The sequence below is a fragment of the Camarhynchus parvulus genome, chromosome 2 (genome assembly GCF_901933205.1).
Source record: "Camarhynchus parvulus chromosome 2, STF_HiC, whole genome shotgun sequence".
Classification (NCBI taxonomy): Eukaryota; Metazoa; Chordata; class Aves; order Passeriformes; family Thraupidae; genus Camarhynchus; species Camarhynchus parvulus.
Genome location: NC_044572.1, coordinates 38722815 through 38748266, shown reverse-complemented (window position 1 = coordinate 38748266; position 25452 = coordinate 38722815). Strand labels below are relative to the sequence as shown.

Here is a 25452-nt window from a genome sequence, read left to right as displayed (position 1 = left end):
TTCGTGTGACTTTGTTCTGTTTTCTAGCTTTACATTAAAATAGTTTTATTCCCATGATTTATTAACTTGTCCCTGGCTCTGTTTTATTTTTAATATTTCATACATCTTTAAAAAAGATGTGGCATGTTTGTGTGCAAGGTGCTTCAAAGTATAATTATGAGCTGTAGCATTTATGTATAGTGCTTAAAATAACTGTGTTCCTCCCTTCAGGAAATTGAAGGGTTTATCTTGAGCCTTCTTTTATAAGTTAGGTGTCTTACTTTCCATACTGCATTTTTTCTCATTAAAAGAAGATAAGGTGAAATGCATTATCCAGTTAGATAAACAGGGAAAGAGTCTGTACAGGGTTGTATCCGTGTTATTCCAGAATATACATGAGCACGCACATATGCACTAAAAGAATATTCCCCTGCAGAGTATTTGTGACAAATTTAATTATTAAAGCAAAGTAATTACTTCATTAAATATTAAAGTATAATTTTATTTCTAAAAATACAGAGAAAATTGTGTCTGGAACAGAGAGTGCTTCCTGTGCAGTGCTGAACTGCATGTATTTTGTGTTGTGCCCAATTCACTGATGTGACTTACTGAAGTGATTTATTTTATTGAAATTTTCTATGTGACCAGAATAAAACAGCTTGGGCCAGAGGACTTGGATCAACTATTTAACTGCAGAAGTTGCTGATTGTTAAGGTTAAAGAAAGGAGAAGAAATACCAGAATTAGGGTTTGATATGCAGCTTTAATTCAGGCATCTTTGAATATATGCAGGGAAACTAAGCTTTAGAGTCCATGGATGGTATTGCTTTGCTTTTCAGGGTGTTTAGCCCTATGTAATAATTGTCATCCTTGAAAACTACACCTCCTCTTAACTTTGTTTGAAACCAGGAAACTTGGGATCAGATCACAGGGAATGCAGTTGGTTATGTAGAATATTGTGAGTGTGTGGTCCTTGCCTGTGCATTACACATGTGTAACAGTAATTTTTTACTGGTTGTGAATTTTAGTTGAAAATCACCTTTGCACCATGAAGGTATCTAACCTGATTACCCAACTTTGTATTTAATTGTTGCAAACTGTTTATCTCTCTTTATTTCTCTTGCTTGTCCTGTTTCCCCTGCCCCTAGTCCCATGCCTCACACACCTCACACTTTTCTACTTTGCCAGAAATGGAAGAGGGATGCTACGGACATTTCATTTTTTTTTTGAAGAGTCTTATGCATGGAGATAGCATCCTTGACCTTCTTTCCCCTTAGAATGTCCTGTCAGTTGCTCCAGTTCTTGTTGTCCCACTTGCTGTTTTGTTGGCCAGAACCTGTGCTTTTGCCTTCTTGCACTTTTTGCATTGACTTTTGACATTTGAGTATTGAGTTATTTGGGGTTTTTTTTTTGTCCCCAGTCCCACTGCCATTTGGCATCTCCCTCCCTGGCCACCCTACCTGGCAGTTCTGCTGGCTGTGTATGTGAGCACTGCCCCGTGCTGTGAGACTTGGACAAGAATGGTGATAGCCTCCGTAGCCTCCACAATGCATGAAGCCTTCTTTCTTGCCGAGTAGGTTGTTGCACAAGATACCATCTTGATGGCAGCTGTCTTCATTTGCATTGAACTCTGGGAGAACCCAGAGACTGCTCTGATAGTCAGGCCTCCTAGGAAGCCTGTGTGCTTTCATCCTCTGCCCAGGGAAGATGAATCTCACCCGCTGCCAGTCTCACGGTAGGATGCGGGGAATGCGCTCGCAGCCATTCTGGCCATGACTTTCCAGTGGGTGGATGGTGGGAGTGTGTTTTGCAAGGCAGAAGGATCTTCTACTGTTATCTTTTCAACAGACCTCATATCAAAGCACTCTCTTAGATTTGGGAAGTGTTTTCTGTGGTTGGAGGTTAGGCATGAATGGGAATAGCATGACCTGGGGAAAGGAAAGTGCTGGATTCTGTAATTCCCAAGAGAGGAAGGGCTCTGGTCATACTGTCTCTATGGAGCACTTCCTGAGCTAGCCATCCTCATCTCTCCATCCTACTTGCAGTGGCATGGGTAAGTCTCCTTGCTTTGGCTCTGCAGTGGCTTCTCTTCAGTGCCACTTTCCTTGCATGGAACCATGTACATGGAAAACCATACGTATATGGAATGTGCTCCCTTCTGTTTTTGGATGTCTTAACATCTCCTGAAATACCTGATAGCTTGTAAATTCCAGAATCTGGATGAAACATTTTTTTTCTCAAATACTACGAGAAATGTTTGTGAAGCACAAATAAACTTAGGCAAGCCCCTCTCCCCCACTTTCCCTTTTTGACTAGACTTTTATTTTCACATGGATGACATTCATCCTTGTCATAAGGTCCTTTCTTGCCAAGTTACAGGTTCTCTTCCAAGGAACAGAATTCAAGTAGTTGAAAGAAAAATAATATAAAATTTTGCATATAGAAAAAAGCCCAGCCCCAAACATTTCCTCTGCTACTTCTGCAGAAGTAGCACGACTCTTTGTACAGGTTGCCCAGAGGCATTGTGACATCTCCATCCTCGGGGATACTAAAAAACAGATGGACATGGTCCAGGGCAACCTGCTGCAGGTGACCCTGCTTGTCCATTGTGGAATGGACAGTCTGCAGAGGTTGTCTCCAGCCTCAGGCATTCCTTGACTGAAACTTTAAAAGGTGCTCTAAATATATTTTCCATGCACAGATCAGAGTTATGAGCTTCCTTAAAACTTAGAAAGAGAATTCATGCTCTCACCTTTCACATAAGAGGCCAATTCTCAGGATCATTGCCTTTGATCCCATAGAAAGAATCATAGGATTAAAAAGGAGCCAGAACTTGCCTGCTGTTTAGTAGTAATTTTCTGATTATACTTTGCTTATACAAACGTAAATGTAAAGAGCTAAATTTACATAAGCAGACTACTCTGTGAACCTTTGCCCTCCCCTCTCCCTCAAACTTTGTCCAGTTTGGCTCCCAGTGCATTTTCAGAAGTCTCTTTCTAGGGTTACTTGTCTCTCTAGCAAGAAACCCAAGTTCTGAAAGCAAGAAAGTGGCAGAATTGCAGCCACAAAACCTGAGCTCAAGCAATCTTCTCTCTCCCATTACTGCTACACCTGCTCACGAGGCAGCCCTGTGGGGACCAGTGTGGACACTGGCTGGCAGCCAAGCATGTACCAGACATCTCTACCTTTGCTCATAGATAGAGCTCGTCCACAAGTGGCAGCTAGAAATTCATGCCTATAATAGAAGTTCACATTAGTTTGACCTGTGTTTTACAATAACAGTGCAGGCTGCCTTTTTCCTGGAAAAAAAGAACTTCTCAATATTAACAGTTTATTTCCTCAGCTTAGAACTAGCAGGAAGGTTTATCAGCAATTTATGGTGGAGAGAGAAGGAAAAGGGGAATTGGATTGCTGACAGGGTATTGCTTGCTGGCTGTGCAAACACAGTGTGCAATAAGACAAAAAGCTTGGACTCCTCTTTGTGAAGTTCAACTCCAAGCCAAATTAACTTGACCTCAACCTCTTCCAAACGTGTCTGTATAAATATAGCTGTAGTCGGTTTTGATGATCACAAGTCTGCAGCTGAATTAATTATTTGATGGTGCAAAAAAGATATGTAAAGGGAGACCTTTACCACTGAAGCCCAGATCTACAAGATCAAATCTACAGACTGATTTTCTTTTCTAATGTTTTCTTGCTAAGTGCTTCCTTATACATCATGCTGAATCTTGTCAATATTTCTTTAGGTCTCGCTCCTTTAAATAGCTCTGGATGGGTGGAACATCCCGTACTTTTTCAAAGATCTCCTGGAGTCAGTGAAAGCTGTTTGTGTGAGCATGGGCAGCTGAAAGAAGCAAAGGCATTGTGAGCCCTGCACAGTCTTAGGACGGTCTGTGTTTGGGACATGAGAGTAGTATGGCATTACTGTGTTTGCTTTGGAAGGTAATCTAATCTAAAATAGCTTGAAACAGTTTGCAAATTAGGACTGTGGAAACCTCAATGTCAGGTTTTTCTCTTCTTTAAGAGAAGAAATATTTAGAAATATTTACCCAGAAAGAGCATTAGGCAGGAAGAACTTGAGAGATTCAACCTGGCAGATGTTGCAAGGCATGTGATAGAATAGGACTGAGCTTTACCTATTGCTGTGTGAAGTTAAAATCTGCAATCTCTGTTAGGAGCTCCAGATTTCACAACACTTGGGTGATGGTGTAACAGGAAGAAGGGTGTGGGCAAAACTACAGAGCTACATATGAGTAATTCAAGACCTCACCTGTTTTCCCATATGGAGAGCAGGACAAAGTGGGGAAAGCAGATGGACAGATCAGAAGTTAGAGTTTAATCGCTTAACTTTTGCTGAGCTTATCTGTATTGAGGATAATCTTCAGGGATTCATGTTTGCTGCATGCTTTTTGCATTTTTTTGGTGGATACATTTTGAGTCAGAAAAAATGATGTCTGGTGTCACACCTTTTATATTCTGTCTCAGCATAGCAAATCTGAGCTACTAAGTTATAGCCAGCAGATGCCAGCAGTCTTTGTGGTACTGTACTGTTAGTTTACTTGGAATTGTGTTTTCTGCAATGATGTTCCCAGTGGTGAACAAGCTACCTTTTTAATAATATCAAAGGGGTGGAATTACTGCCTCATTTCCATGTGAAAAAGTCTCAGTGAATATTACAGGCAGATTATGACCTTAAGTAGTGCCCAGTGAGTAGTGCCCAGTGAAAGGTCAGAAAGAAAAAGCAATGATCCCAGCAATGATTTTTGAAATTGGTTCAGCATTACATGTGTTAAATACATGCATGTCTTCCTGCAATGTTTGAAATCGGGGTCAGGATTCCAAAATGAAACTTAATGAGTTTGTCTTCAGTGGCTATTATGGCTGGAGAATCGAGAAAGGCAAAAATAAAGGTAGGTGATACAAGCTTGCTGTTTTCCAAAGCTCAACAGTTTTCTGAGCAAAATTATCTGCTTACAAGTTGTTTTTAAGATGGAAGTAATTTTATCTACAGTGCTAAATTTGGAATCAGTATACCCAGCCATCTGCATCTGTGTATATGGCAAGTCTAATATCTTGATTTGGGGATTAAATTTATACCATGGTCTTGTGTATTTTTCTTCTGACCCTTACCTTAGGTTTTGTTCTATTTTTTCTTTTTCTGTTATAATGTGGAATCTTATTGTTGAATATTGTTGCATTTCATATTTACTGATATCTTTATGAAAAATGTGGTGAAAGTTTGTGAAAACTCAAGGCTCCTTATACTCCTATATGTCAGTTAGCCAGTGGTATTGATACTGAATGCAATTAATGCTCTTCTCTTTGTAATCCAAGCTAATGTCCTCTAATCAACATTATGTAATTCAACAAATAGAGCAAAACCTACTGAATTAAGATACTGTTCTGTCCTATTATCTCTGGATGTGCAGCATAGCACGTATTTTTGTATCTTCTGAACATTTTGTAGATCAGTAGCTGAATTTCTGTGAGTAAATGCATTGTATTTTTGAGTTAATGAATTTCACTTTCTTTCAGCACTTATGTTCGAGTTATGTTTCTGCTGAATTACACATTGTTAATTAAGAATAATTTTATCTCTTTGGTTAACAGAAGAAATTGGGGCATTATTAGGGTGTTGGCCATGCTGTTTCCACAACAGGTTAGCTGCTTTGATCTGGCTGTGTTGACAGTAAAATTGGGTCTTCTGCTTGGACGTGTAGAAGTATGTGTTTGGTTAGACTGTTATCAAATTGGAGGAAATTACTAGAATCAGTAAAGTGAAGACAGGTATAGTAATGAAAATTAAGCAATGCAGGGTCACTCAGAACACTGTCACTTTGCTGATGTAATTTGTGGCTGTAAACAGAGGTCATGATGTCATGCTACAGCTATCCCAGCTCTTCTCAGTTTTGTACCATTTTCCTGTAGCTCACACAAGCCCAGTCCTAGAACACTGCATTCCCTTTTCTGTACCGCTCCTTATTTAGTCTTTTTTTTTCCTAACCAGAAGAGATTAAACAGCAAAGAATTCAGGCAGGATTTTGAAAAATAATAGAGTGTGAAACAAGAATTAAGCTAGAAAAGACTGCAATATATATATACACACACACACATACACATATATATTCATATATACACACACTGTCTGTATACATCTGTTACTGACCTTGTCTGTATTGACTGAAAGTATTGGTGAAAAGTTACTGCAAAAAGTGAGGGTTTTTAAAATTTTAACAAGGCAATTTACTTCCTAGACTTTGGTCCATGTGTGATGGTATTACCACCTTGGGAGTGGTCAATAGGAATTAAGCTGTGTAATATAGAATGATAAATCTTTGGTAGAATGAGGGGTAGGCAAGCTACTGAAGTCCCCTCTTCCATGATCATTTTTGGTATTGGTGACATGTCCTGATTTTGAACACTAAATGCCTTTGACCTAATTTAACTCTAGTGTAACAACATTGGGAATATGGGGCATTTCCATCATGGAAAGGAGAAAAGAAAATACATTGAAGTATTTCCTTATTTAAGGGTAATATTTTTCCTTAGTTAAACATATGCAGTAATATAAAGCAAGATACAGCAAAAATAGGATTCAGTGGTATTTGCCTAAAGTAAGCATATGCAATCTTATAAGCACTGTGTGACATTTTAGATTTTATTTAATTTTTCCTTTAAGCTTCAGACTGGAAGCTAAAGTGCCCTGAAGGAGTCTTTATTGTAGCTGAAGTGTTCTGATTGCACTGATCTTTTCTTCCTTTTCCTTTTAATACTCTTTTTGGTAGTATTTTAAGGTTTGTGGTTTGTCAGGGAAGAAGTGCCATCTCTCTTATTAGGAGCATTGGCAGCTAAAGCTACTCGGTGCCTTTTCAGTGATCTTAACAATCACCACTCAGCCAGAAAAGGAGGAGGACCTTGCAGAATTGCAGGTTATCTGCGACCCTAATTCAGAAGTGTGTCTGTAATTTAGAAAAGTTGCAGGGCAGGTTGTGGGATCCATGCTGTTGTTGGCCATCTCACTGGCTGTTTGGTTCTTCTCAAAAGAAACACTGTTTAAAACGTTACAACAGCTTTCGTGAAACTTGTGATTTAAAATCACAAGTTACATTTAATTTAACACAAGTTAAATTTAATTTAAAGGTAAATTTAATTTAAAAAAAATCCGAACTGTGACTAAATATATGAAGATTGTAGGTTAGTCAAAGCACGAGAGATTTCATTTCAAGACCAATGCTAGGAGAAGTAGACAGGGAAGAAAGGGGGGGAAAGCTACCCCATCTCCATGTCAGAATTAGCAGCTTTTTTCCCTCTAGTTGCTTGGTATTACAGCTGGGCAGCACTCCCCAAAATGGGGTGGTCATACCTGGGTTTGAACAGAGGTGTCATGGTAGAACTTCAGTGCTTTTCAGTGCAAAGAAATTCAAAGGGACTCTTTCATCCTCATGAATTTTTCAAATATATCCTGACATCCTTAATTTCAGAATGTAGCCCATCAAATGAAGAGCATTAGTCCTAACATTTGGACAACACCCATTTCAACTGGATCTTTTTCTAACACGCAGTGTTCACAAAGAAAGCAAGTTAGGTGCTTGGTTTTTCCTATATTCACATAATTCCTTATTGTTCTTAATTTTTTTTTTTTAAGAATCCAGCTTGTTCTTGTATAGGCCTTACAAGGAAACATTTCAGAAGATTAAATGAAAAGTCTCAGTTCCAGCAGAGTATGTTTATGGTCTTTAAGTCCTGTTGTTACTCCCGACCCACCACTCTCAGCTGCTGCGAAGTCACATAGGATCACTAGATACAATTTAATTTGTCTTCTAAAACTGCTGATGAGCTTCACAGGTGTCTGGGTGGCTCTGCAGAATGGCTGGGAGCAAACTGTTTCAGGCAAAATCCTTACAGGTGAATAGTGGATGTAAACTTACTTTTCATAATCTTCATTCTGTCATCATACTCCCCTGAGGAACTTTTGGAGCCTGGTGGTGGTTTTAGAAATCTATACGGTAGCATTAGAAATAAGATGCATATGGAAGTAGCAGTAATGAAGGAGAGACTATTTCACCACTGTTGGTGGTCGTCTGGAGGTGAATTTCCTGATGTTAAATTCCCAAAGTGCTAGGAAGTCATCTGATAACATATAATAAAAATGAGCATTTTGCATCCCTGTTATAATTATGGTGTTAAATTTGTGCTGCTTTCTTGCCTGAATTCTAGTATGTTTGGTCTGAACTGTTTGTAAGGATAGAGTAGTAATCCACCGAGAATGACAAAACTACCACGGTTTGTCTGTGCTGTGTTGTCCAAATAAAAATCTCTTTTCTGTTTGTACCTGCATATATTTAAGACTGAATGTACCTATTTCTATGTTACCCATTTGTAAATGGTGCTTTACAGTCATATGAAAAGAGATATAGTCTTTTCAAGATCTTCCAACATATTTTTATATAATTATGTTTATTTTCTATAGCTTTTCTTGTTTTTAGCACTTAATTAGAACAAATGCACCTAAGTGATTCAATTTTCAGTGCTGTCTGGTTACCCATGTTAAAAATTATTCTTTAACTCTGCGTGTTTGCTTTTTTGAGGATATCATGACTCATTATTTACTCGTGGGTAATCATCTTTAGTAAACAGTGCATCTTGTGAGAGCTAATACAGAGCTCTGTGTGTATCAGTTAGAAAGAGACCCTTCGAATCAAAAGTTCCTGCCAGCTGCCACCTCCTCAGCTAATATCACCTCATAATATCGAGCTAGTCACAAAATACAGAAGTAATGTTTGTGTTTCAGGAAACAGGAAAGCTTGCAAATAAACCAGAACTCAGTAACATCTATGACTTCGGGGCTGCAGCAAAAAATATCGGGGCATATAATACTCCAGATTTCTATTTTGTGTCTGGTATCTTACTGGTATGTTTAGTGAGTGTTGTATACATTTTCAATTAATGGAAGCAACAAAAAAAGGCAAAAAATAGAATAACTTAATCTTGTGCTTTTTCCTGCTGTGGGAAGAAAATATACTTTGTATCTATTACCAGTTACTTTCCTTAACATGATATCCTAGGTTTAGATTTTGAATCATTCCCTGGCTGACTAAGTGATGACTCGCTCGTTTTGTCTCCTGTTTATAAAAGAAGTGAAGAGATTTAGCTCATGAATTTTTCATACAGACTACAGATGTACTGGTTGGGGCCAAGTGCTGTCCTCAGTCACAAGTCAGTGTCGCCGGTGAGCTGTCGATGGCAGCGCTGCGAACGCGTTTCAGCGTAGTACTGAGATGTAAATGTTTTGTTTCTCGTGTGCATGTGGGGGTAAGAATTAAGGAGATGGTAGATAAACTGATTATAAAAATAGATAGGAAATAGAGGTTCATTTTCCAGTCCAACATGCTGCTGCCAGTACTGAAGCAAGAGTAAAACCATTACTCACTGCCCTGCGGGTGCTGCACCCTGCAATGAATGAGTACCATATTTTAAAATATCTAGTAGCATTATGAAAAACTGAAGTCGAAGCAGAAGTTCAGATCTTAATTAGTGAAACTGCCTTTCTACCTTTGGTGCTCTGAGCCAGAAAATCTGATACTATTTTAAACTTTCCCAAACGGACTTTGCCTTTTCCCTTCTTAGGAGCTGCCTGTGAAACCAAGAGCAAGGAAGGGTGTAGCACAGAAGGCAGCTTTACTTGCCTTCATAGCCTGGTTTCAGGTTGGAAATATCTCTCTGAAGTTTTACTGTATTCTTTCAACCTCCCTGTTTTTCTGTACTTTGAAGTTAAAAACCAAGTTAACCTTTGACCAAGAATTTCAAAATCACCTGGTAGAAAGCCCTTCCCTTTCTGTTGCCCGATAAATGAAAAACTCTCCTTTGCATATAGGACTCAAAAAACCTCTGTAGAAAAGACATGAGGCTTTATTAATTCTGACTTGCAGTTTTTCTGGATAATTCTCTTTAGGATGAGGCACCTCTTCCAGGTGTTTGAAGCTCTTCCTTACTTTGGGACCTGGAGAATAGAATACTGAGCAAAAATAATTAGAGGGAAAATGTTAGTAGCACTGTCGTGATGTAAGGACCTTACCTGCAGCTGGGGTCTGCCAGGTAAATGAGGGTGACTGTCAGCCTCACCAGCTCAACACCGGCTATAAAAGAAGAACCAACACAAAGAAAACTAAATGAGAAAATGCCTCTGCCATGTGGTTTTTGTGCTGTAATAAGAAAAAATCCCTTTGTGCTGAGCTTAAGGTTGTTTTTTCCCATTGCTTCTCTTATTCAGCATCTATTTTCTGCAAAAGGGCAGAGCATTGGCCATTGCTGGTTTCACAGCCTTCTCCAGCTAGTGGGCATAGGAAGTCTCAGCCCCTGTACTAAATTTCAATACAAAACAAGGAGCAGGAGCATTGTCTGGTATAGGGTAGATGGTATATTTCATATTTGAAATTCCAGTCACTGCTCCCTGCAGGAGCATCTTGAGGTTTCTGAGTGAATCTGTTAGCAGTTTCATAGATTTCTGTCCTCTTGTAAGGCTTTTTCAAACTTTTTTTCTGATCCTGTGTCAGGATGGCTCGCAGGCATGCTCATGGGCTCTACTCTGTCTATGGGAGGGTTTTGTGTCAGGGGAGAGCTGTGCATTGGTACACCCTGGGCATGGCACCATGGGTGCTCCATGAGCCAGCACTGTGCCTGCTGCTGCCTTACATCCCCCTCGGTGCTCCCGCCAGAAAGCTTCAATGGAGGGGGCTTTCTGTCAGATGCATCGGGGTAGCAATCAGTGGCATGGCTCAGCAGACCTGCAGTTCTGAGTGAGAGAGGGAGATTTACAGACTGCATCATGGGCTGTAGAGCTGGGTGAGTGGTCAGCACCTCTCTTGCACCCATAGGTGGTCCAACAAGCTCTGCAGTGTTCTCTGTGCATACAGGCTGAATGCTCCTGCTTCAGGTTGGGAAAGTCAGAGATTCCTGCTCATGGTGCAGCTCTGAAAGCATCGGGGTAGGACATTTTTAGTGCCTTTTCAGGAGGTGATTTGTACCTGGGAGGGACACTCCTAATGGAGGCAGTGTTGTTTATTGTGAGATACACAGGTGGGACACAAACTCCTGAAGTACTACCAAGATATAATGCGAGATAGGTCTTCTAAGGGAAATCATAAACATGTTTGGCACATACACACAATAAAGTGTCTCCTGTAAGACTCATTCTTCCAGTGTTGCCCAATCAATTTGGTACGCTGTTTTTGAAGGTCTGATTTCTTTTATGCCTTATGTCTCCTTCTGGTATTCAGATGTCTGGCTGGTGAGGCCTTTTGATGCTATGTGTTGTATTTATAGCCCTTATGAACTTGTCTTGCAAAATACTAGATTTTAATCACTCACTTCTTTGAGAACTGAATCTTAAATATGCAGACTCCTTGGCACTTAGACAGCTTTATTTGTCTATCAAAATATATTAAAGGCAAGTCAGTCTATCAGAGCTGGTTATCTTGAAAGGGTTACTGGTTAAGTTATCAGCTTTTTCCAGGGAAAGCGCAGAGGTGAGTAACAGTAGATAGATGGACAGAAAGATTGGAAAAAAATTATTAATTTAAGTATCTTGGAGTCATAAACTCCTGTTTTAGCAGAGCAAGTCTGTCATTATCTGTTTTGCTCTTTGTGCAGGAAGCTCTGGTCTCTCTAAGGCTGCTGCTGAGTGCCATTTTGAAAATCTTGTCAGGGATAATTGCTGTTGCGAAGGTAGATGTTCACACATTCTGGGAGATGCCTGGGATATAAAAATGGTGATGTCTCTGACTACCCATTTCCTTGCTTTTTCTCCTCTTTTCCTGAAATTTTGAAAAAGAGGGGTTAGAGAATGATGCTGGTAAAATGGATTGACTGCCCTTGAGTTTTTATTTCCATATTTTCTTTGTTTTGTCTTTTGATTACTTCTTTTCTTTGAATTTCCTGGATTTTTCTTTGCCTTTTAAATTATTTTCTGTGGAGAGTTAAAATTCTCAGAGAGGTTTCTAGACATAGAATATGAACTGTGCTAACTGAACAAAGATCAGTTCCTATTGAAGCCTGTCTGTGTGGCAACATGAACACAGAATGGAAGAAAATAGGATATTAAGAAGGAGTCTCAAAGATGTGATAAGACCCCCCTTCCTTGCTGCTAAAATACCTTAAAAATTGAGAGAAAGCTGATAAGGCAGTCTATTGAAGATAGGCAATACACTGCATAAAAGCACAAGTTTAGCTTTCAGCTTACATAATAGACAGGGGAAAATGTCACTCCAGATTATACTAGTTGCACTAAATGCCTGTCTATTAAAAGCAATTGAGTTTTTTTTCCTGCTGTGCTGGCATATAGAGCTGCTGTGCTGTAGCATTCAACCAACACAATTTCAGCTATGTTGATTTTTTTTTCCCTGAAACACTATGTCTGTCAGTCACTTCGCAGAACTTGTTTGGAATTACAGATATAAAAGTTGTGTGACAAGGAAGCAGGCTGCTGTTTCATCGGTCTCTGGTTTTCAGTGTCTTTTCTCAGGGCAAAGCAGAATTTTAAGAGTTTTGGAATGTCAATTCTTCAAGTGTTGTGCAGGCAAACTGCTACTTATGCTAATTTTACTAGGTAAATTTTGGGGAATTTTGATCCTTAGCATGTATATTCAGTCGTGAAAATATTATATGTTTTGTTTAAACTTTCAGAGACACAGTACTTGAAATGGGCTGATGTAGCATTGCATGCCATGTCAAAAAAGGAGACAAACTTTTGTTATTGCTATTATGATTTTTCTTCTGAAACACAGACAGAAGCCATTTAATTTGGGAGCAATCTAAAATATTTTTCCTTCATTTAAGAAAGAGGCTTATTTTTGTGTTTATTTGTTTGCTTTTAACTAGCCAGTTTAAGACCTTGACTGTTGTGTTTTGTTTTGCTTTAGGAAAGAAACTAGCCAAAGTGATCTTTCATTTTCTCCAAATTATGGTGCTACTCTGATAACAGTTAAGGAATTTATTTTTTGTTGGATTAGACCCAGGGTCTTAAATTTTCAAAAGTGACTCATGATTTGGAATAAGGCCATTTTAGAGTGCGTAACCTAAAACATCTGAAAGATGGTATTCAGTTCTTACTGGAAACAAGATTCCATTAAAGACATTTCAGTTGGTCAGAGAAGTGCCCAGGCATCCACAATCGCCACTCATATATGCAAACTGAGCTTATTAGATTTAATAAGAAATTAGATTTGAGAGCTTTAAATTGTTTGAAAAAGTTAGAAGATTAAAATCAATCAGATTTTTACATCTATCTGTGATTACATAATACCGTGTGATAATAGTGTGATTTATGATATAATGTCATTTATTATAAAACAATTGTGCTATTATTGCCTGTATTAATGCAAGGAAAGCAGGCATAACTGATGGCTAGACAGAATCACAGAATCATAGAATGGTTTGGGTTGGAAGGGGCCTGCCATGGGCAGAGATGCCTTCCACTTGATCAGATTGCTCAAAGCCTTGCATTGAATATGTCCAGGGTTAGGGCATCCAGAACTTCTCTGGAAAACCGGTTCCAGTGCCTCCCCATCCTCACAGTAAAGAATTTCCTCCTAATATCTTATCTAAGCCTACTCTATTTCAGTTTAAAGCCATTTTGCCTTATCCTGTCCTTGTAAAATGTCCCTCTCCAGCTCTCTTGTAGGCTCCCTTTGGGTGCTGGAAGGTGCTCCAAGGTCACCCCAGAGCCTTCTTTTCTTCAGCCTGAACAACCTCAACTCTCTCAGCCTCTCTTCATCAGAGAGGTTTTCCAGCCCTCTTATCATCTTCATGGCCTCCTCTGGACTCACTCTAACAGGAAGTTGCTAAGCAGCCTGACATAAAAGAAAAAACTAAATCTTACAAGCAAAATGTAAGACCTAGCAAAGGTTCTTAAAGCGGCAGCATCAAAATCAAAGGTTTAATCGAATGACAATTTATACATTGCTAGATAAAAGTGGTGTGCTGTGTTTATTTCTGCCGAGGAAATATTGTTCAGGTTTTTGTCACCAGTAACTACCTGTGAGGATAATCTGAACCAGTACATTGTCTTCAAAATACATCTATGAAAACAGTCCATAAGCATGAGCTTGTTGGTGTGTTTCATTCCCAAACACTGGCCAATTCTCTTAACTACTAAAATAATTGGGAAAATAAATTGACATTAATAATTAAACATTATAGATAAGAAGATATGATTTCAGATAGATGAGACTGTGACAGTCATATTTTGTGTTTACAGCATCATTTTCATCGCAGCATAAGATGGAAGTTAAAAAATTATTTAAGAGTTCACCATGGATGTGTCCTATGGGTCAGGTTTTCAGTTCATTATGTTCTGAATGAAGAATGCAGGTACAAAGCAGAAGGAAATCTAAAATAGTTCCATGAAACAAGAAGCTGCTCATCAAATTATCTGATAGTAAGTGTCAGCATCCAGTGGAAGATGTGTTCATAGTTAATAATTTTGATTTTTTATCAGTGTGGAAACCACAGAGTGTTCTGTCCAAGTTTTTAAAGATGCCATCCAAAATGCCGTCCAAGATTTTGATTAAAACAGAGTATGCTTTTTGCACAATGAGTTGTTGTGGCTGGATCTAATTAACAATGAACAATTGCAACCATGAGAGAACAAAATAAAATAATGATTCAGATAAATTATAGAGCTTTTCCATTGCGTAGTCCATATGACTGATGCCAAATACAAAAATCGCAGATTGTTTTTTGTTTTATTTTCTGGGTCAAACACCAAAGTTGAAATATTATATGTAGGAAAAGCTCTTCTGGTTTGTAAAATTGAAAATGTGGCTTTCTAATCCATTGTAACTTAGCTGTTAAATTTACTTGCTTTGTCATAGAATCACAGAGTATCCTGACTGGAAGGGACCATGGAGTTGGACAAGGATCATGGAGTCCAACTCCCTGCCCTGTACAGTACAACTCCAAGAATCACACCATGTGCCTGAAAGCATTGTTCAAACACTTCTTGAACACCTTCCTTTTGAACAAGAAAGTAAACAATCATAAAAACATTGTCTGAATGAAATGGAAAAGAGAGGAAGTAGAATATTTAGTGCTTTACTATTGCCTGTGGACATGGAATCATGCATCAGCAGGATCAGGCTGGAAGACTATGAACCTCTGCCTCTGTCCCCTATTTTCCTGTCCCTCTCCTCTGCAGCAGGTGATCCTTCTCTCACCACCAGCTCTATGCTGCTGTGGAAGGATAGTAGAGGTGATGCTGCCCGTTCCTCCCTCCAGTTGAATTGAGACCACTCAGACCCCTTGTGCCTTGGGTTTGCTCCAAGTGCCTCCTATCACTTTATTTCTCCCTGTGCATTCCTGTCCCACTGCCTTCCTGCAGCCCTGAGTGGTTCAGGGATCCATGCCAGAAGTCAAAACATTGTAATTAGTATATTTAAAAAAAAAAGGTTATAATTGGGAAACGTATTACTAGTGCAACTGGCGTCTTTTGCATGGATCTGGAATTCCCTTGACCATCTAATTAATGCCTGTCTCCATAAAAGCAATTAATATTAAAGTATTGGATTTTTTTTTGGTCACACATTGCACTAGCAACTGTTCCAATGTGTTCAGGTATAACCTTAAAAAACCAGAATTGCATGTTACTGATACCAATAATCAGTTATTTAAAAGATCTAAACTAGGAAAATGAATCACTGATCTTAGGGAAGAGGTTTGGGAAAGTAATTACAATTTTATTTACTGTATTTTCTTGAATAATTGTCAGATTCTCCCATTTTAGTTTACCAATAAGCTAGTAAGGTCAAAATTATCTCAGAATAAATTTATACAAAATATTTTGACTTTGTGATTCCCAGCTCCACGTGAGGAGATGTAGAAATCATTGTGACTTAACAACAGTAGGAACTGTGGTGACCATTACTAAATAAAAAAATGTCCATCATATAGGAAAATAACTTCTCAGCTACATTCTGCTCATGGAATATATTGAAGTTAAACCTGACATCATCTTTAATTCAGACAGTGGGATGCTTGAAGTCATCTTTGCTTTTGTGTTTTCTTGCTGTTGGGACAAACTGGCTGTCAGCCAGCTTCAAAGCATCCTCAGGGCACAGCTGTAGCTGGAGCGGGTCCCCTGGGGACTGCTGTGCAACCTGCCACAGGTCTCTGGTGTACTGGGATCACCTGTCCTCGGGAAGCTGCCGGTGAAACAGGAGATTAAAAATACTGGCTGAATCCCCCATGGTTTAGAGCATCCTGCTCCCATGTGTCCAAGCGCCTTTCATGACCAGATGGACCAGTGCAAAGGCAAGAATATGGTTTTTGTCCTTGGTGGTGTGTTATTTGGTGGGTGTGTTGTCCCTCGTGCTGGTGTCCCTGCAGGAGCCTGGTCTGCAGCCGGGCTGGGCTCCTGGCTCTGCGGTTCTGCTCGTGCCGCTCATGCACCCACCAGCGCGGCTGCTGGGCACGGCACGCTCCACCTCTGGGCTCTGCTCCCCACTCGCTGCCAAGGCTTGCTGCAGCTGACATGCTGTGGCTGCTTGCTGGGATGCATCATCTGCCTGTAGTGTGGTTTGTTTCGGGCTCAGGGTTTGCTCTGCTTGTTCATCATCATTAGCTAACCATAAAACAGATATATTCTACCAACTTCAGCTTGTGTAGGGGAGCTTGGCGCAGTCTGCGGGCATCCTTTAGCATGGCATGCATTTAAAATCCCTTTTATGGTAAAAGAGCCCTTATTATAAGCAGTGATAATGCTCAGAGGATTTCTTTAAAAAAAAGTTATTTTGTGTATAGTATTTCTTTTAATACATCCTTGCGCATAAACCCTCTCAGTATAATTACGGCTTTGTAAATCCCCATTATTTGTTCTCTCTTTATAACAAAGGATTTGTCTGTTGAGTTACAATTGCAAGTACCTCATAAACCCAGCAGCTATTATCTTGTGATATACTGGAAGAAACAAGCAAATACCACCATCTTTCTAAAAATACAGAAGTGTAAATGAAGCCTTTTTTACAGAGCATCCAAACTGAGGGAAATACCACTTTCCCCTTGCCTGCTAGTTGTGCATTTAGAAGTTTTCAGTGTGCATGAATCCAGTTTTGAATTTGAATACCTTGATAGATTTTTTTATTTGGTTCTGTTTTCCTTTGGTAGAAATAAACACAAAAGGCAGTTCCAGTGGATTGGGTTTGGTACATTACTACATAGCTCCTAAACAAATATTTTACTCTGTCAGTTTGTCTCTTAATTGGAGTTTAGCCCTATTTCACCTTCCAAAAAAAAAAAACCCTGAAGCTTCAGCATACTTGACCTTAGCTCCAGAAAATAAAGCAAATATAATTTCTTAAGGCTTTTATCCTGTTAGCTTAGCCAGAAAACCTTGATTCAACAAGATTTTGAATTTATTCACAGTTGGTTATCACTGGCAAATGATGTCATTGTCACTAACAATGACGTCCACTGCCTCTCCACAGAAGATGAAGTTAGACAGCTGCAGACACTAATGAAATATAATTCAGTTTAAGTGAAGATTTATCTTTGGTCTGTATACTGGGCACAGGGAAACATTTTCCAAAGCCCTTTTTTAGAAATACCTGTTTCTATTTCATTGCGTATTTCTTATATTGGCAACCAAAACTGCCATTTGAAAACCACTTCCCAGCAGAATTGTGGGCCTGATCATTATACAGTGTTGTTGTACAATACACCTTCAAATCTTTATGGAGTCCCATAAATAAGAAGAAATAACTCTTCTGTTTAAGCTTGCTTTCACTGACTTTCAAATGTCAGGTTTCCATGTTATTTATTCTTTGGGTACTGTTCCTAGCTCTCAATATGTAGGATGGAGAGCTTAAGGCCATTTCTTGCTCAGATCATGCAGACTGTGCCACAGTTCTGAACTGCACTGGGACAATTTACTGGGACACATGCTATACAGGGCACGTGCCATACAGGTAGGAAAAAGCAGAAGAAAGAAATGTAACAAAAAAAAAAAAAGATCCTAAATTCAAAGCAGTTAGTGTGCTACACATCAGTTCACTATATTTTTCTGCCATTAAATGTGTGTATTAAACATTTGCTTTCATGGAACTTGCCTTAATTTTGGATGGAATTACCCTGACAGCTGCATTCCAGTGTGCAGGTGTGATGGTTGTCATCCACCATCCCAAGAAGAGCAGAACAGTACCAGTTATTAGAAAAAGCAGTGCAGGGAAAAAATTACATGTTCTGGGTGAGTTGGAGGCTGCCAGGCTTTATTAAGTTCTAAGATGTGTTGGGTTGGTAGTGACACCTTGGGAAAGATAACATAACAAAGTCTGTCATATTTTATTCTAGGACTCAATAATGAACTTTACTGGCTGGGGATATTATGCAGCAGTACTTACTGTACGTTTGTCCTTCAAGATACTAGCTTATTTAATTTGGCCATCTCACAGAAGATAAACCTGGGACAATTAAGAAAACCATAATCATTCACTTGTCAGTGGGGTGATTACACGCATAAAAGTATAGGCTTTCTGAGAAAAAGCATGAAGGTCCAAGTCTTGTCTCTGCAGCGCATTCTTTATGCTTACTCAGACATATGGACAATGATTAAAATCAGGCATCTGGTGTAAAGCAGTCTGAGTCTAAGGATGATTGAAAGGCTGAAGAAACCTTGTTTTGGCTGTCTCAGCTTATCTGCTCCCTGGGTTCCTCTTCAGTAAATTGGCAGAGGAGGGGAGAAGATTCCAAGGTGCTGTTGGTACCATCAATCTCAGAAGTGGTGGCCTCCACCAATAGTTGCAGTATATGGTTAAACACACATGGGATGAATACCCCTGAGTTCCCAACACTTCCCATATCACCATCATCATACATTGCATATAATGCTTGAAGGTTCCCCTTAGATTTGACTATTAGCTGGTTGGTTAAGTTTTTAAATTTAATAATTTAAAAATATGTGTGAAGGCTTGTTTTCAACATCCTGATGCTTTTTACGCTTTAGTCTTTGGTCCTACACAAGGTTTTCAGGCCTAAGGGGAATGCAGGGTTTCTCATCAGCTATAGTGTGTTGTGCTTTCTGTGGCACTGGACCCGGCTCTATGGAGATTACATCCTTAAATACCTTTCAGAGGAAGAAAATAACTGGATTTAGAGCATATGATTATGTTATGTACAGAGACAATAGCTGCCCTTTTCTGGGATCTGCTTAGTTCTCATAAATTCAATTAATTCTTACCTTACAAAAATGCATTAGCTTTTCTTTTTAATGGCATAAGCAATGTACTTTTTCTATAAAGAGCAGTGGAATAAGTTTGAAGATTTTAAATAATTATTTTTGGTACAGCTTTTTTATTTTAAAGGTAAATTAATTTATCATTGTACTTTTCAGAGTCAAGAAGAATTGCAGCATTAGCATTCTAATGTAAATACAATGTACTGTAAGAGAACTTGAAGGTCTACTAGCCAAAGACTATTTAATCTTGTTACTTCTTCATTAAAGCAGAGAATTGTAATGGAAATGTTGGCAAAATAGGACTGCAGACATTACTGTCTGTGGACTCATCATTTTGTGGAGGGGATAATGGCTTCTGGACAGCATTTTTGTAACATTTTCTGTTAAGCAGCTTTGAGCTCTTTAGTATGGTCTGAACAAACATACAGCAGTAGCAATGGTTATTTGTGTTTCCACATTATTCCATCTCTCAACAGTTGGGTCAAGCTACCTGGCTGATGTTTAAGACTTCTTATACCGAGGAGGATGACTAGCTTCCAAAAAAATCACTGAAGTCCTTGATTGCTATGACAGCCAGTCATCAAGAGCAATAATAAATGGTGACTCTCTCTTGGGCACTTTTTTGGGGTGCAGGACAGATGTGAGATGGTGGGTCTTGGCTGGTCATACTGGTGGGGCAGCAGAGCACATATTCCACTTGCATTTGGCAGTCCCTGCATAGGAGGTATAGCTGTGGGTGGGGTTACATGCAGTTTTTTGGCAAGAGTGGTTAATTTTTAATCTGTATGTATGCTTTAAGTGGAGCGATTTTATGAGTTTTCTGCCTCAGCTATGATCCTGTTCTTGCTGTCCAACCTAAACACAGGCTTTCTTCTGCCCTTTTATCCTGCACAGAGCCTATACCTGCATGCTGATGGTGATTAGCATTGCACTGGTGGTAAACATTCTCAGGATGCATCCCTAGGTCCCAGAGTTCAGGCTGAGCACACTGGTGCCTCGCAGCGCCGAGCAATCCAAGGCGCGCTGTGTGTAGTTCCAGGACTGGGAATGCCTGTCACAGATTAGACTTTGGCATGCTGCAGTCATGGCTTTTCACTCTGCAGAGTGCATGGCATGACTTGTTAACTACTGCAGATACTGAAACTGTGAAATCAAATGGCCTTGAGTCAAGACTGGTGGGGCAGGAAGAATTAAATTAACTTTCTGTGCCAGCAGAGTTCCTTGCATCTTGAGGAAGAGCTTTGCTGAGGGAGGTCAGTGAGATTTTTCCCTGCTGTCCTTTTCTTTCCCCTATGTTTTTGTTCTTTTTTATTCCACCTCCACTGTCATGCTTTTCATTCTGACTGGGAGTTGCTAAACAGAATAACTGAAAGCCAGACTTACTGGAGCAGCTTTAAGAACAAATTTATCTCCTGGTCAGGAGTGCTCAACCCCCACTCCTCTCTTTTTCCTTCCTTGGCTCTGATGGAATGAGAACTCTCTGGCTTTTACAGGCCTGGGTGGCTTTCTTGGATCTTTTGTGAAAAAGGAAATTGTAGTTAGTTTGTTCAGTCAGTCTCTTTGTGGACTTCTGAACACCAGAGCATCCTGCGGGGACTAAAAAAGTAAACTGAAATAAATTCTGAAGTGAATCTGTCTGGAGGACTGAATAGATGCTATCTTTTGGTAACTTTGGTTTTTTTTCTAAATGAAGATGTCTGTGATGGGTGTGAGGAGCTTGAAAGTAAGTTTTAATAGGATGAATAGGATTTGATGGATAAGAAGAAAAGTATAAGAAGAAAAGTACTGCTCTCATCCCTAATCTGATAGCTGTTCAAAGACTTAGGCAGAATACGCACTTTATATCTAAAATTTCTGAAGAGCACTTGGATGTCTTTTCTCCTACTGTGTACTGGATAAGTGTTGGATCAAATGAAAATAAGTTGTTTTAGCTAATTGTGTGTATTCCTTTTTGGGATCAAACCCATGTTTTAGTTAATGACAAGTTATCCTCAGTTTTTCAGTTTCTGCTAAACAGCATACAACAAAAAAGGTGAAATAATAATGACTGAAACAAAAAAGGAACATTTTTACTTGTGCAACTCCATGTAGTCAGGAATTTTCTGTGTGTTAAAGTAGGAAATTTTCATCTACATCTATTCTGCTGTCTGATCATTTTAGCAGTATTGGTTTCCTGTGGTTCAATGAGTCAGTGGTGAATCTTCCTTAAGAAAAATCATTAACACCTTCAGTAGCAAAATACATAATACATTGTTTTAACAATCTCTATCAGTAGGTTTTTTTTTAGTGTTAATTATAGTATTTATAAAACTGAGAAGGTTCATAAGTTGTTCTGAAAAAGATGGAACTTGAAAAAATATTTACTTTTTTTTTTTTTTTTCTGGTACTGGGGTTGAAAGGATAATTGTAAATACCCTGATGAATTTACAGAGCCTCTTGTCACTGAGTGTGGACAGTTGTCTACTTAGTTTAACTTAATGGTACTGATGTGCCTTTGAGGCAGTCTGGTAGAATCCTTCTAGAGTCTGTCCAAAGTTAACACATTTGGTGACTGGCAACAAGTACAGTTTTTACTGTAAAGAGGCATATGCTTAGCAAGATGACACATCTGAATATTGCAATGTAAATGTCCTCACTTTTTTACATTTTTTTCCCTGTAGCGCTCTCCCCCTCCATCTAAGCAGTAGGCATTAAGCTTGAAGGCAGTGCAAGCAGTTAACAGGAGATATATTTTAATTTTAAATTCTTTGCCAAGGTGTCTGAGGCATATAAGGCAGGAAACCCAGTAAGTCTTCTGCAGGGACCACTGAATGCTTGAACCTCACTTATCCAGTGTTGTTTTGGGCACACTGGAGGGGAAGTTATCTCCACCTGGATAAAAGCCAATCTTCTGAGGCTAGAAGCTTCGTGCTACCTGATGGAGATAGTAATTGTCCTCTTGAACAAATGCCTACTGAGACCATTGGGCTAGACAGGCAGCAGGGCCCGTGAGAACCTGTGGTAGGAGGTGCTCATGGCCCTCATTATAGCTTGTCCCCTTATCAACAGCTAGATCAGATAAGGAAAACTTATGCAAATTGTTTTTTTAAGCATGCTAGGGTGGTTTTTTGTTTTTTTGATTTTTTTTTTCTGGGAGTCATAAACCCTGCCAAAGTAAGCTTTCATTCTTCTTTTAAAAGTATGTAGGATGCGTTAAATATGCTTCAAAGCAGCTTGCACTGTGAGTGTTTCTAGCATAGAAATACTTTTCTTTAAAACTGTGGATCTTGTCACAAGTCCAAGATGACTTTTAGTCTTCTTCAGACTTGCTTCTGTACCTGCTTTATATTTAAAGCAGGCTAGCCTGTAAGGTGCTCCTATCCCTTCCCAGAAAGAAACATTCTGTTCCCAGAAACTTGGTGCTGTGGAACGCTGTTGTATTGTGACAGGTGAGTAATAGAGAATCAGGGATGCAATATGTCCTCAGTTGCACTCTGGCTAGCTTCAATGGGTGTTTTGCATGAGAAAAGTAAGAAGGATTTGGCTCGTGCTGTAATAAATCCCACTCAATCCTATTGAAACCCTGCATAGCATCCAGTGATAAAATACTTACTGGTTCTGTCCCTTGATTTCTGCATGCAAAATCTTTCTTAAATTACCTTTTGTGGGTGACCCACACCTGTAGCCAGAGGTAAATGTGAACTAATCTGGTACTGATGCATTTTTTTAATACCTGATTATCGGGGGAGCTGTAGAAAAATTAAACCTATGAGGATTTTATGTTTGACTAAATAATTAAGTGACCTTATAGTTATTCTTCTTCCTGTAAAGGTAACATGTGCAGGTACTCTGTTGTGGGAAATCAGACTTTGTAAATGTCAGCTCTCATGAGCTGACTCATAAAAATGGGATCTCGTGGCTTTTCTCAAAACACATGGTTAATGCAGTGTTTTACTGCACTCCAGGAATGTCTCTCTTTAAGTTTACCTGTTCCATGTGTGAAATAGTCTCATTTTATAAGTCTGTCAACAATATCAGGTGAACATACCGTAAATGAAGGGAAGAGGCACTTCTACTAATCTCTTAAGCTTTGTTTCCCTCGGATTGACAGATTCATTCCTAGAAGACTCTGTTTGAACCCTGCTGTCCCCCAAATCACAGTATTTTCGCTGCAGAGAAGTGAAGAGAATTCATCTCTTCAACCATTGCATTGATTGCATGCTTTGAGGCCAAGCTTTGAATTTGTCCTTGGCAAAGATGAACAAGGTCTCTCCTTGTTTTCTCTTCATCTGTAAATCTCTAACCATACTGACTGATGGCTAATGAAGTGTACAGAAAGTGCTAGAGGTTGAGATGCTTTGCCTGTGACTCAGCATGATTTTCTCTGCTTTTCAACAAATACTGCTAATAATTGTCAGATTTTATTAGACTTGACTTTTTTGTTTTCTATTTCATGCTGTATATTATGCTAATTTAGAAAATGAAATAAGAAAAAGTGTGATTTTATTCTTGCATGCATTGGTGACAAAAAAATACCCATTTACTTCAGAGTTACCAGAATCCAATTCCCAGTTATAATGCAGATAGATGCTTGCAGATAGTTCTCCCTGGTTGTAAAGGACTGAAAAAATGCATGAAGAAATAAAAGGTTAATGAATATTTTTGCATGCCTCACCATTCATTGATTGTTCTGAGTTATGCCTGAACTTTCTCAGAATACTCTTAAAGCTTTTTTGGTTTTTGATTTTATGATGTCTGTTGGTAGATTGTTGACAAATGTGTCATACAGAGCAGGCTGAGTTGAAGTAGGTGTTTATTGAAATGGCTTGATGTTTTCATTCTTCTGAACTGCCACTGACCCTACCTGTTTGGGGTTTGAGCAGAAAATAGCTGCTTTTAAACAAAACTTCCAGGCTGAGGAACTCTTTACATGGGCATACTGCAATGAAACCCATCCTATAATAGAAAATACCAAATGTCCAATAATAATAATGGCAACACAAACACAAATACTTTTCATGAGAAAGAGCTTGAAGTGAAAATAAATGTACTGAGTGTGTCTAATCAGCCTGTAATTTAGGTGGTGAATTGATGAGACCAGTTGTTTGTATTGATATTTCCAAAGCATTTGAAATGTTTGTTCAGAACAGCTAATTAAGATGGCAAATAAATAAAGGCCTCCACTCCAGAGTGTTGAGAATGATTAACCCTGCAAAATAACAGAGACTTTCTCCAGTTATGTAAAAAGAACCTTTTAGTTTTGGTGTTAATTGAAGAGAAACTAAAATAGTTACTTCAGAAGGTTCTTTTTACCAAATGGATCTTTAATACAGATTTCTTTACTCTTTTCAGTGAAAGAACAGAAAATGAAGCTCTAATAAGGTAAGATTTTTTTTATTCCTCTTTAGTGAGATATTCAAGTTAATTTGGGATAATTTTAACAAATACATTCAGCATTTTAGTCTAGATCCTGGACCAGTAGGTTTCACATTTCACTAATAGATCCCAGTTTGTGTCAGTATGTCAAAGCACAAAAAAGAAAGCGAATGAGTCTAACAATATTTAACTCTTTTGTTGTTTTTGTTATTGAAGCATTATTTGGTCTTTAATCAAAATAAGATGCCTTCATAGATTTGGAAACGTCTTTTTACGTGTAAGGAATTTGCAGGTAATTATTTGTCAGCAGATGCAATAGTTTTCACTATGCAGTCAATGAAAATCTTTGTTTTCTTCTAGTTTGAAAATGAAACATTAGAGAATGTGCTGATAAAATAAGTAGCTTGGTCACAGATTTTTGGTTTTTGAGATGTGGTAGTGGGAGTTTATGAATTATGTAGTTCAATAAATAAAGGAGGGGTGAACTCTTCTAGGAGTGAATATTTCCCCTTATATATAACATAGTTCAGCTGCATTCTGTAGATGGACTCTGTCATATGCTAGATGGGCAAAAGGCAGAAGAAGGTCTTTCAATATACTAATGAACTGTAATGGATGTCAAAAAAGTGGGTTTATCTTTCCATTTCTTCCATTGCTTGTGAGGATGCTGACATTCATGTGGTGTGTCACCTAGAAAATGAAGCATTGCTGTCGAATAACAAAGCCAGGTGTACAATAGCAAGTTGTTCTGACAGACAGCTGAGGTATGAACTAGTTCAGAGCATTACAAAAATACATAATTACTTTTCTGTCACAATTAATATTTCAATTATAATAGTAATTCTCAGGATTCCAAGGAAGGGAGGTGTTGTTGATTATTGGGTTTTTTTCCTCCTG

At 38.8% G+C, this 25452-nt stretch overlaps 1 protein-coding gene across 2 annotated transcripts in view; it reads left to right on the top strand.

Moving 5' to 3' along the window:
* Positions 1-25452, top strand: part of THRB (thyroid hormone receptor beta) — a 154916-nt gene that overhangs the window by 5530 nt on the left and 123934 nt on the right. Inside the window, exon 2 of one of the 2 annotated variants that reach the window (XM_030971792.1) lies at positions 24532-24561. The exons of the other annotated variant lie outside the window; for it this stretch is intronic. The gene's annotated coding sequence lies outside the window, so the exon portion shown is untranslated. The remainder of the gene's footprint in view (positions 1-24531; positions 24562-25452) is intronic. 2 annotated transcript variants of the gene reach the window in all.